The sequence below is a fragment of the Salvelinus alpinus genome, chromosome 39, assembly GCF_045679555.1.
Source record: "Salvelinus alpinus chromosome 39, SLU_Salpinus.1, whole genome shotgun sequence".
Taxonomy (NCBI): domain Eukaryota; kingdom Metazoa; phylum Chordata; class Actinopteri; order Salmoniformes; family Salmonidae; genus Salvelinus; species Salvelinus alpinus.
This window is the reverse complement of record NC_092124.1, coordinates 5121113-5135372: the sequence shown is the minus strand read 5'-3', so window position 1 is coordinate 5135372 and position 14260 is coordinate 5121113.

Here is a 14260-nt window from a genome sequence, read left to right as displayed (position 1 = left end):
AACGGTAGTGTATCCCTGTATATCATACAAAACATCTCACATATCACGCAGACTGAAATAACTCCTGCTGAGACTATGGAAACTCCTGTTAAGATTGGAAGAACTTCTGCTGATACAGTCCTAATATGGAGACTGCACAGACAGCCACAATATATCAGAAGCATATTGCCAATCTAACAAATCACAAACATTAGATTAGATATACTTTATTGTCTGGTGTTCACATAAATGTTCTTTGCATCCAGAAAAAGCAATTAGTTTCATCACACTTTTTTTAAGGATGTACATTAAACACAGTTGAGTTTGCAAGAAAGGCATTTTACTGTACTTGTGCATATGAAATTAAAACTCGAAACATTTACCCATGAATAACACTCATTCTTCCCTCTCCCAGTAATTTCTTACTCTATTCTAAATAGACGGTAGATATATTGTTCCAAAACCTTGTCTCCAAAGGAGCTCTAGTTTTTTCGTTTGCTGAAAATCACCAATTCTCATTCTGTATAAAGTCTCAACAGGAGTTTGCCACTCTCCGGATAGCTTGCTGAGAGCTGAACTACTAAACTTGACAACAAAAAAAGCTAAAAACTCAAATCATATCTATTTCTTCTCCCTGTATTTATACTTGCTGTATGATTCTGTAAGTTCCAACTTAATACCCCTGACGCACATCTCCCACTTTCTGAAGTTTTAATGCATTTTCTTACGTAACACTTCCACTAAAATCCCTCCACATTAAATTCAAGTAGTCGATTAAAATGTCTAAGCTCCTTTGACTACTTTTTCTCTTTTTGAATTTCAGAGTTTCAGACAGTCATAGCGTTTGACAACTCGGGTGAGTGATGCTTTCTGACCAACGAGGGGCCTTCTCTCCATTTGGGCAAAAGTCCGTTCTCCGTCTTCTCTCCTCCGTGACCGGGAAAACAATAAGTGGTTAGGTGGTCGAGGAGTGTGTCAATTCATTAGTAGGCAAACGAAATACAGTCCATCCTTGATAGCCTCCTTTTGGCGAGGAAGCACAAGTGTATCCTACCACAGAATAGTTTTTTTTTTATATCTGCCACAAGCCCTTTGAATCAGCTGTAGGAGAAAAGCATGCATACATTTAAAAACGATATGCTTCTTATCCTTTTACCTATAAAATGTCTTGCCCAACTGTCTTAATCACCTTACACATTTATTTTGGGATCCACCCCTGTAAACGTCATTTGCCCGATGGAGGCGGCGAGTGGGGAAGGAGCTTCTCATTTCATACAAGCACATTTTCATCCACGTTCACTCTCCTCGCCGCCTCTTCTCGATCACCTTGAACCTTTTTTCAAAAGGAGGCGTGAGAGGACGGAGGAGAGAAGACGCAAGGGGTTGAGCAAATCTAATTGATACAATTTACAGGGTCAGGCTGCTCTTAGTTCTGACCACGTCCTGTCAATCACAGACACAGCGAGGAACCCACTCCGGTTACTCTGTGGACAGAATGTTATGTTATGGTATTGAGCATTGCATTAGATACCCCTGGACCACCCAGTAGCGCCCAGTGCCTGGTCTATTCGGTGTATCTGTTAGGAGTTTGCTCTTAGCCAGAGTGCCAGACTTGGAATAGGGGTTCGGAGGAGTGGTTTGGAAATAAGTGAATGTGAGTCAATACGTGGCATGAACGTTGTTTCCAAGGGTACATTGCTCGTCTAAATGACTCAGCCAAGGTTTCAAAGTTTATTCACCACGTTTACAGGATGCAACAGTTGTAGGACAGTACAGTGAAATTCTTACCTTGAAAGCTCTGTCCAACAATGCAGTGATAATAATAATACTAAAATAGAATATAAAATAAAAGTATGAATACAAACCACACAAGAACTATGATGAGAGTTAAAGAAACACGAGAATGCGAAAAGTATGTACAGGTCAGTGCCAGTACCTTATTCCATGTGCAGGGATACTCGAGTGGTCGAGGTTGGTTTATAAATAAAACGTGACTGGTAGTAAGATTACATGTAAACAGGGCTGAAAAGTGACTGGGTAGCAAGAATACACGTATATACATACTTAGGTCTAATAATATAATCAATTTAGCAGACGAAACTTACAGTCATGCGTACGTACATTTTACATATGGGTGGTCCCGGGAATCGAACCCACTACCTTGGCATTACAAGCTCCATCAAATGAGTTACAAAGGACCACTAATATGGTCCATACACATTCTACTAATGGTAATATATACATGTAAACAGGAAATCTAATCAACAATATTTGTGTGTGTGTGTGTGTGTGTGTGTGTGTGTGTGTGTGTGTGTGTGTGTGTGTGTGTGTGAGAGAGTGTGTGAGAAATAGAGTTTGTGTGTTTGGGTGCATTTGCACTTAGACAATAAAATAAATACCGTTTACTTTGTGGGTCCGGCGCAATTAATTAATTGATACCAACGTTTTGACAGCTATGCTGTCTTCATCAGAGTTTCACCTGATGGTTTATCAAGGTGGAGCTACAACCATACTTACCTGGTAAAATAAAGGTTCAACCTAACAAAATATTGTTTCCATTTATCCAACCTCAGATCTACATGAAGTGCCTAAGAAGAAGAGGCTAGGGTTTTGTTCCTGAACAAAGCCGCAACAAATGAGGATGGGAGAGTGTTAGTAAGCAGAGCACTCTCTCCGGCATTCAGATGTCTGATGTATATTCATAGTATACTTGACGGTTGTCTTGGATACGTGTTGGGGAATGGTAGAATTTATGTTTTCCTGAGAGGAAGTATTGGAGTGTGTTCTGCATCCCAAATGGCACCCTATTCCCTTTGTAGTGCACTACTAAAGTAGTGCACTGTATAGGGAATATGGTACTATTTGGGACACAGCCTGTGTGAGCATATCTTTAGGGAATCTCTATCCTTGAATCTGTTGCCATCTGATGGATGGCTGTAGTGGGGATGAATATATTGTTTTGATCGTTCATCTCACTAAATGTGACACAAAATCATAATAGAGTATATACAACTCAGGAGGGACACTGGAGTTCTGTGGTAGCAGAGGGACAAATGATATTCAAGGTCAATGTTTACCAAAGTGCTCCAAAAGCAATCCGTTATTGTGACTGAATGATTTTAACACAGGTAGTTTGCAGTGTTGGTGAGTAGTGAACTGCATGCACTTCAACTTTATAGTAATTAAACGCATTAGCTTGGAGGCAGGGCAAATACATTCACATCTTGATAGTGTTTTCAGTAGTTAATGACTTCTTGCCATGGAGCGGTGTCGCTAACTATAAAATAGGGGTGAAGTAGGCAATGATTATTTCCTTTTTCAGCATCAGACCTGCCTAATTCTCATATAAAACATCGTTTTTGAGTTTAAGAGGCTAAATTACACATTCTGTTAACATCTGAATCCAGAGTGATCTGTTATTGCAATTTGCATTCAATGAAATGTCATATTTAGATAAGAAAATTTTTCACAAAGTAGTTTGGATGTAGTGAACTGTAAAAAAATAGCTTTAGTTAAGCTTAACTTCTTTCATTGTGAAGAAATTGCTAGCTCGATATACTATATTTTAGAGTAGCTTCCCCAACACTGTTAGTTTGTTTAGTTCCAGGTTACACATGAAGGAAAATAAATCACAGAACTTTCTCTTTTGTTCTCTGTCACTCTCTAACACACACACACACACACACACACACACACACACACACACACACACACACACACACACACACACACACACACACACACACACACAATATGGCTCTCAGTCATTTTCATTGCAGAAAGCAGCAGCTGGGGACTGGAGGAGACTGTGGTGAAAATAAACTCTGGGGAGAGGTGACCCACTGAGTCTGCTATAGTGGTGTGTTTGTGTGTGCATGCCCATGTGTGTGTGTTGAGACAACAGGGGTGGACTGGACAGGACATACCTCACCTTAGCATTACAGCACTAAAGCTTCAAGGGAGGCACATGCTACAAATTGGATCTGTGTGAGACGATTCAGCAGCAGTTTATGGACAAACCAGGGGTTGTATTCACTAGGAACCAAACTGGCCAAAACTGGGAAGGATCTATCTGAATTTGTTGAATAAGAAACACTCGTTTTCACCTAACAATTTGTCAGAGGGATAACGTCATGTGTGGTATATATTTTTTTGGAAGGATGCATTGCAACAAAAAAAAAGTGTCTTGTGTGAAGTGCTTGGCTTGAAGTATTTGAGAAGCTACTTTACAAAAAAAGTAAAAGCTTGTCCCCCAATTGTATTTTTATCCAAACCCATTTCGCTGCAAGCCAATTGCTATTATGATCTACTGATTCCTTATATTTATCACTGTCCCCGAAGTAAACAGAATATTCTAAGGAGTCCTTGTATTTAAGTATTCGCTCTCTATCAGGACCTGAGCCCTAGGACCATGCCTCAGGACTACCTGGCCTGATAACTCCTTGCTGTCCCCAGTCCACCTGGTCAAGCTGCTGCTCCAGTTTCAACTGTTCTGCCTGCGGCTATGGAACCCTGACCTGTTCACTGGACGTGCTACCTTGTCCCAGACCTGCTGTTTTGAACTCTCTACCGCACCTGCTGTCTCTAACTCTGAATGATTGGCTATGAAAAGCCAACTGACATTTACTCCTGAGGTGCTGACCTGCTGAACCCTCTACAACCACTGTGATTATTATCTGACACTGCTGGTCATCTATGAACGTTTGAACATCTTGGCCATGTTCTGTTATAATCTCCACCCGGCACAGCCAGAAGAGGACTGGCCACCCCTCAGAGCCTGGTTCCTCTCTAGGTTTCTTCCTAGCCACCATGCTTCTACATATTAAGGCACAAGGTGAGACCCAAATGCAGACACAGGAGGCAGATGGTTGGAGTCTTACAATATTATTAATCCAAAGGGGCAGGCAAAAAAGGTGAAAACCAAATCAGAGTCCAGGAGGTACATAGTGGCAGACAGGCTGGGGTCAAAACCGGGAGGACTAGAAAAAGGAGACGCAAAAAGCAGGAGAACAGCAAAACCGCTGGTTGACTTGGAAACATACAAGACGAACTGGCACAGAGAGACAGGAAACACAGGGATAAATACACTGGGGAAAATAAGCGACACCTGGAGACAATCACAAGGAACAGGTGAAACAGATCAGGGCGTGACACTACGTCTGCATTGCTTACTGTTTTAGGCTTTAGGCTGGGTTTCTGTACAGCACTTTGTGACATCGGCTGATGTAAAAAAGGGCTTTATAAATACATTCGATTGATTGATTGATCCTTATCGAGACTAACTCCTGTGGTGATGCTGGTGTAATTCTGGCCACATTTAGAGATTTCTCTCAGCTGAGGTGTGTGTTTTTCACCGTGGCAGATGTCTGCTGGGAGTAAATCTTTATGGTGGTGCACCGCCTTGCTCCCTCTGTGTCCGCTGCACACCTGCAGAGCTCAGATTAAAACGGAATTATCTGTGTAGAGAGAGAGAGAGCATCTGCCGCTGTCTTCTCCTCAATCATGGGTTTCATCTGGTGCTTGTTGTTGTCGTTTTCCCCTGAAGTGAGAGTAGGAGGGAGGAGGCCTGCAGTCCAGCTTATATCCCTCTCGCTACGTGAACACCTGGATATTAACAGCATGTCACTCAATACCAAAACTGTCTGTCTATCTACCTGCAGGGAAAATGCTTCAACTTTAAATAGCCATTACGGCCCAATGTTTAAGACATTTGAGTAATTTACTAGGCGCTCTTATCCAGAGCGGCTTACAATCAGTGCATTCAACTAGAATATGATAAACAACCACATATCACAGTCATTCTAAGAAAATCTATCTTCAAAATGATGAATTGCCAGTGGAATAGCCTATATACTGACCTTGTACCAGGATAGTTAGTACGTCTCCTACATGAATACCTACCAAAATCTATCAATATACCTGGAATGAAATAAGCTTATTTCTTGTCATGTACAATGCCTTCAGAAAGTATTCACACCCTTTGACTTTTTCCTGTGTTACAGCCCGAATTCTAAATGGATTAAATTGAAAAAAAATTGTCACTGGCCTACAAACAATACTCCATAATGTCAGAGTAGAATTATGTTTTTAGACATTTTTTTTTATTAATAAAAACTGTAATGCTGAAATGTCTTGAGTCAATAAGAATTCAACCCCTTTGTTATGGCAAGCCTAAATAAGTTCAGGAGTAAAAGAAGGGCACCTATTGGTAGATGAGTAAAAACAAATCAGACATTGAATGTCCCTTTGGAGCATGGTGAAGTTATGAATTACTTCACCATGGATACATGCATCCTTCCTAACTCAGTTGCCGGAGAGGAAGGAAACACCTCAGGGATTTCACCATGAGGCCAATGGCAACTTTAAAACAGTTACAGAGTTTAATGGCTATGATTGGAGAAAACTGAGGATGTCTCAACAACATTGTAGTTACTCCACAATACTAAGCTAAATGACAAAGTGAAAAGAAGAAAGCCTGTACAGAATAAAAATATTCCAAAAAATACATCCTGTTTGCAATAAGGCACTAAAGTAAAACTGCAAAAAAAATGGCAAAGAAATTAACTTTATGTCCTGAATACAAAGTGTTATGTTTGGAGCAAAATCAACACATCACCAAGTACTACTCTTCATATTTCAAGCATGGTGTTGGCTGCGTCATGTTATGGGTTTGCTTGTCATTGGCAAGGACTAGGGAGTTTTTTAGAATACAAATAAATAGAATAGAGCTAAGCTCCAACAGACACTGGTAGACAAATTCACCTTTCAGCAGGACAACAACCTAAAACAAAAGGCCAAATATACACTGGAGTTGCTTACCAATACGACATTAAGTGTTCCTGAGTGGCCTAGTTGCAGTTTTTACTTTAATCGGCTAGCAATGGTCTAGCAATGGTCAACAACCAACTTGACTAGGCTTGAAGAATTAAAAAAAAGAATAATCTACAAATAAATAAAAACTGCCAAAGGTGATTCTAACATGTATTTACTCAGGGGTGTGAATACTTGTGGAAATTAGATATTTCTGTATTTCGTTTTCATTTAAAAAAACAAAAAAACATTAAAAACATGTTTTCACTTTGTCATTATGGGTTATTTTGTGTAGATGAGTAAGATAATTTAAAAATATATATTTTTTTAAATTCAGGCCGTAACACAGCAAAATGTGGAATAAGTCAAGGGGTATGAATACTTTCTGAAGGCACTGTAACTAAAAAGCCTCAATATAGACACGGTGATAAGGAAGAGATGTCAATTAACTGAGGTGTTAAAATGGAGGATTCTACACCAGAGCAGATATGAAAGAGCTCATTTAGAAGCATCAACTGCAGGTGCACTGACCTTGTTTGACCCTGATCTCTCCCCTTCTTCTCCTCCTCCTCCTTCTCCTCCTCTCTTCCGTCGTCATCCTCCTCTGACTCTCATTCATACACCTGTTCTTGACGTGAGGGAAGGCAGGACATCAATGGGAGAGAGCAAAGCTGTTAAATACAGTCATTCCAGGTTACTTTGTCAAAAGGAGGGAATCATTTCCATACCATTAGCTTCTATTCAGAGCTATAGATTGTTTCCACACAACTATAATGTTATTATGTCCCCTTGATAGACATGGTTACAGCTTTTCTGAAAAACAGACATTTCTTTGCCATGCTGTTAGGGCCCTAGAAGGAAATCTTATACTCATCTTATACTTTCATATGCCATGGCAGAAGCGTTTACGAAAGTGGGCTTGCATGCTAAACCGAATGCAATATTCTCTTCTCTTGCTTCTACCTGGAGGGAATCCAGGGGGGAAGCGTCAGCATGCCTAGAATGTAATGAGTTTAGCCTTATTCACAATGCATCATGGTTGAAGTCCCCCCCACCCACCCCACACACTCTCGACGGGAATAGGACACACACACACACACGTCACGAACCCAAGGGAGGACAATGCCAGGAGCTATAGACAGACACTGATTGGCTGGGCTGATTTGTCCACACTCCAGGTGTGACTGGAGGTTAACTAGAATGGGGAACATTCCCACTTTGAGGAGGCTGCTGTTTATCATGAGGCTGGAGCTGCCTGAGGAAGAATACGAGACGACCAACCACAGAATTCAATACAACATTATATAGCTCTATGTGGCCAACAGTCAGAGAAAAGCCCTAGCTGAAACGTGTTAGGTGAGGCTGAATAAATATAGGAACTAATGGTGCAGACTGTGGTGTGTGTGTGTGTATGTATCTCTGTGTCTGTGCGCGATTGACACATTGCTTTGAACAGACGTACAGAGATCTTGAAGAAGCCTTCCCAGGCCCAGTGACGGGTTGATGGCAGTAATGTGGGGTTGTGAGCAGAGCAGAGCTGTCAGGTGTTGAGGTGTCTGACAGACAGAGGGGTCAGGAGGAACCACAGGGGGCCATTATCAGAGGCCACGCTGTTCCCCTAACACACTGTGTACAGCTGCACCAATCACACATGCACACAGTCTTAAAAAGACAAACTGTACAGAGCACAACTGCAAAAAAAAATACAATTTAATTGCTTTTTAAACGATCTGTTTCGTCTCCTGGGGAAAAGAGATCACCAACCTTACACCTCCCACTGTCAGAGCAGTGCTATTTTCACAAATACATTAATCGTGGCTGCAAATGAGAAACCATCTTCATGCTTAATTCACAACAAGCATTTTGAGAAAAAAATGCAAACTCATATCTCCAATGCAGAATCTAGCTCTACTTCACATCCCTTTTATTTATTAATATATATTTTTTTCAGAGAATGGCCCTCGAGGGGATGGCTGCCGTTTTACGCGGTCCTAACCAATTGTGCTATTTAGTGTGTTATTTCGCATGTTTGTGACTTATTTTGTACATAATGTTTCTGCCACCGTCTCTTATGACTGAAAAGAGCTTCTGGATATCAGAACAGCGATTACTCACCTCGGACAAATATGGACAAAAAAACTGGACAAATATGTTTTCTTTAAGGAGTCGGACGGGAAGGATTTACTGCTGCTCCCGGACCAGGCCCAAATCCCCGTAATTCGCATGAAGAGGAAACGCCGATACAGGGGACGCAGATCCTGGTGCCTCGTGAGAATTAGTTGGCGAGTGGGTAACCCACCTCTATCATCCATCCTATTGGCCTATGTACAATCATTGGAGAATAAACTGGATGAGCTCCATTTGAGACTATCCTACCAATGGGACATTAAAAACTATAATATCTTATGTTTCACCGAGTTGCTGCGACGACAGAGATAATATACAGTTGGCTGGGTTTTTCATGCATCGGCAAGACAGAACCACTACCTCCGGGGTGTGATTATTTGTCAATAACAGCTGGTGCGTAAAATCGAATATTAATGAAGTCTGAAGGTTTTACTCGTCTGAGGTAGAGTACCTCATGATGAGCTGTAGACCACACTATTTACCAAGAGAGTTTTCATCTATATTTCTCGTTGTTCTATTTACCACCACAAACCGATGCTGGCACTAAGACCTCACTCAACAAGCTGTATGAGGCAATAAGCAAACAAGAAAATGCTCATCCAGAGGTGGCGCTCCTAGTGGCCGGGGACTTTAATGCAGGAAAACTTAAATCTGTTTTACCTCATGTCTACCAGCCCGTCACATGTGCAACTAGAGAAAAAAAACTCTAGACCATCATTACTCAACACACAGAGACGCGTACAAAGGTGTCCCTCACCCTCCATTTGGCAAATCTGCCCTTAATCCTATCCTCCTGATTCCTGCTTACAAGCAAAAACGAAAGCAGGAAGTACCAGTGACTCGCTCAATATGGAAGTGGTCAGTGATGCAGATGCTAAGCTATAGGACTGTTTTACAGGACTGTTCATTTTGTATTTTATTTATTTGTCTAACTAGTGAAGTCAGTTAAGAACAAATTCTTATTTACAATGACGGCCTACTTGTAAATCCCCCCCGGCCAAATCCTCCCCTAACCCGGACAATTTTGGGGTGCCCTATGGGACTCCCAGGCACGGCCGGTTGTGATACAGCCCAGTATTGAACCTGGGTTCTGTAGTGGCACCTCTAGCATGAATATGTAGTGCCTTAGACCGCTGCGCCAGTAGGGAGCCCAATAAGTGCATCGGTTGCATCACCGCCTGGTATGGCAGCTGCTCGGCATCCGACTGCAAGGCGCTATAGAGGGTAGTGCGAATAGCCCAGTACATCACTGGGGCCAAGCTTCCTGCCATCCAGGACCTCTATACTAGGCGGTGTCAGAGGAAGGCCCTAAAAATGATCAAAGACTCCAGCCACCCTAGTCATAGACTGTTCTCTCTGCTACTGCACGGCAGGTGGTCTAGGTCCAAAAGTCTCCTTAACAGCTTCTACCCCCAAGCCATAAGACTGCAGAACAGTTCATCAAATGGCTACCCGGAATGTTTGCATTGACCACCCCCCCCTTTGTTTGTGCTGCTGCTTCTCGCTGTTTATTATCTATGCACAGTCACTTTATCCTTATCTTCGTCTACATATTACCTCAATTACCTCGACTAACCTGTACCACCGCACGTTGACTCGGTACCGGTACCCTCTGTATATAGCCTTGTTATTGTTATTTTATTGCGTTATTTGACTTCAGTTTATTTATTTTCTTAACCTTTATTTTTCTTAAAATTGCATTGTTTGTTAAGGGCGTGTAGTAAGCATTTCACTGTAAGGTCTGTTGTATTCGGTGCAAGTGATTTGATATGTACGGTGCACATTTTAGGATATGCATGCTCCCTATGGAGTTTTTTCATAGGAAATAGGTACATTTGTCATAGGAAGTATTGGCTTTATTTCAGACAGTAGGGATGTCCTAAAATGTACACCATACCATCTGTCCCACGCTGGTTGATTGGAAACACCTTTCAATAATGTATTCATGGCATTCACGCAAGGACTATAGGCATAGCACAATGGCTATTTTGATTTAAAATGTATTAATTTAGGGTTCAACGTATATAGAACATGTATTGCCTATAAGCTTCGATAAAAAGGTGCCATCTAGAACCTAAAATGGTTCTTCGGCTGTCCCCATAAGATAACTCTTTCAAGAGCCTTTTTTTGGTTCCAGGTAGAACCCTTTTGGCTCCAGGTAGAACCCTTTTAGGTTCAATGTAGTACCCTTTCCACAGAGGGTTCTACGTGGAACCAAGAAGGGTTCTCCTATGGGGACAGCCGAAGAACTCATTTGGAACTCTTTTTTCCTAAGTGTGTACTCTCTGGAGAAGATCGGTAGCCATCTTCTGAATTCTGTTGAGTGCCTTAGATTTTCATGATAATCACACATCATATTGGCAAGGCAATCACTGTGTGTTACTTTGACATGACTGCTCTCTCTGTTCAGTAGCCATTGAAGAGGTGGAATATTTTAATGGCCAAAGTCATTAATCAGTTCCCTGTCCTAAATGGCACCCTATTCCCTTTGTAGGACACTACTTTTGATCGGGTCCCATGGGCTCCGGTCAAGAGTAGTGCACTATGTAGGGAGTAGGTTGTAATTTGGGAAACAGACCAGTTCTAAAGGGCTACCTAGACAATGGGCATTTGAATCCGGGACACCTATAGTGCATTCGGAAAGTATTCAGACCCCTTGACTTTTTCCACATTTTGTTACGTTACAGCCTTATTCTAAAATTGTTTTTTTCTCCTCATCAATTTACAGGTTAAAACAGGTTATAGACATTTTTGCCAATTTATTAAACATAAGAAATGGATATGACACTACAAGGGTATGACACCTGTACTTGGGAAGTTTCTCCCATTCTTCTCTGCAGATCCTCTCAAGCTCTGTCAGGTTGGAAGGGGAGTGTCGCTGCACAGATTTTTTCAGGTCTTTCCAGAGATGTTTGATCGGGTTCAAGTCCGGGCTCTGGCTGGGCCACTCAAGGACATTCAGAGACTTGTCCCAAAGCCACTCCTGCGTTGTCTTGGCTGTGTGCTTAGGATCATTGTCCTGTTGGAAGGTGAACCTTCACCCCAGTCTGAGGGATCTCTCTGTACTTTGCTCCATTCATCTTTCCCTCTATCCTGACTAGCCTCCCAGTCCCTGCCGCTGAAAAAAATCCCCACAGTATGATGCTGCCACCTCCGTGCTTCACCGTAGGGATGGTGCCAGGTTAGCGCCAGGCGTGACGCTTGGCATTCAGGACAAAGTTTCAATCTTGGTTTCATCAGACCAGAGAATCTTGTTTCTCATTGTCTGAGAGTCCTTTTGGCAAACTGGCTTCCGTCTGGCCACTCTGCCATAAAGGCCTGATTGGTGGAGTGCTGCAGAGATGGTTGTCCTTCTGGAAGGTTCTTCCATCTCCACAGAGGTACTCTGGAGCTCTGTCAGAGTGACCATTGGGTTGTTGGTCACCTCCCTGACCAAGGTCCTTCTCCCCCGAATGCTCAGTTTGGCCAGGCGGCCGGCTCTAGGAAGAGTCTTGATGGTTCCTACTTCTTCCATTTAAGAATGATGGAGGCCACTGTGTTGTTGGACCTTCAATGCTGCAGACATTTTGGTTTACCCTTCTCCAAATCTGTGCCTTGACACAATCCTGTCTCGTAGCTCTATGGACAATTCCTTCAACCTCAGGGCTTGGTTTTTGCTCTGACATGCACTGTCAACTGTGGGACCTTATATAGACAGGTGTGAGCCTTTCCAAATCATGTCCAATCATTTGGTGGTGGACTCCAATCAAGTTGTAGAAACATCTCAAGGATGATCATTGTAAACAGGATGCACCTGAGATCAATTTCTCATAGCAAAGTGTCTGAATGCTTATGTAAATACAATATTTATGTTTAAAATTTTTAATACGTTTGCAAACATTGCTTAAAACCTGTGTTCACTTTGTCATTATGGGTGTATTGTGTGTAGATTGATGAGGGGAAACATAATTTAATCAATTTTAGAATAAGGCTGTACCGTAACAAAATGTTGAAAAAGGGAAGGAGTCTGAATACTTTCCGAATGCACTTTTGTTGGGTCTCCTCTCCACTTCCAATAATGCTTTATTTTTGACTGCTAATTAGAATGATGTGAGCAGATGATGACAAATGAAATGCATCTCCCTGAGTGTGTAATTGGACTGTGATCTGACTGTAACTTGTCTGGTTGTGAAATTGGAACTCTCTATACTCCTCAACACCCAGAATGGAATCACAGTCAAAGGTTGTCGATATCAATGACGTTGATATGCTGTGCATTAACCACATGAAAAAGCCAATTTTCCAACGTATGAATAATTGACGGACAATAAGGCTTTTTACATTTGAATCTAACTGAAGTGAATTTGAATCAAGATGGAGTTGCCTACACTGAATTTAAGCAAATAACCCAATTTAAAATGTTCACCACGGGTTGAAATGATGCAGACACACACCAAACAGTTGTCAGACTTTGACTAGACAGACCAGCAGACTATAGTCTTGGATTTTTTTTCTTGTTGACACACAGCAAATAGTCTCCGACAGAGTTTTCTCTGTTTAGGTATAGGAAAGATCTGTTCCTGAATAAAAACATTCCCATTAAAAATATTGCTAAGGCCCTCACTGTACGTTAACTCAGCAGGGTGTTGAAAAAATACATTGCGGATTACACATGTTTTGCTCACCAGACACCAACGGACATGAAACCAAACAGTATGGTGCCATTTGGCGTAGAGACAACACACCGTAAACGACATATTTCCTTTATCTTTACTTTATCTCTCGGTGTCTGTTTTAGAACTGCACGGGGACAAATCCACAACCATATGCTATGTGTAATGAGTGAGTTATGATCAAAAGCCATTTCTTAATTAATCCTGTTCATGCTTTGTAATTGAACATAATATTCAAACAACAATCAGCTGTAACCTTCTCCCTTAATCACCCAAACCAATTGGCATTTTACTTACTGAGAGAGACATTTTTCACAGGATGCGTTTGAGGCTGTGAATACAGAAAGCTCGACGATAAAGCCAGGTTCACACGAATCATTTTGGTTTACGGTGTCCGTAGGACAGCCTCCGCCTCACAAGAAGTGCCAGTCTCAACCATTTCCTTATGAGGCTGTCCTTTTGGTCACTTTGAGTGCTTCACATTAAACATTATTTATCCCCTCCTTCGCGACATCTGCGGCCCGCTAATCGTTAGCTGTCTTATCGGCTGCTATCTGAATAGGTCTATCGGACAATTTTTTTGGGGTCACTATAACTATATCTATTTTGCCAATTGGATTGATCCCCTCTACCACACGGAACCCCACTAATCTACTGTCGGAAACGCACGAGGTGGCTAAAAACAGACATCC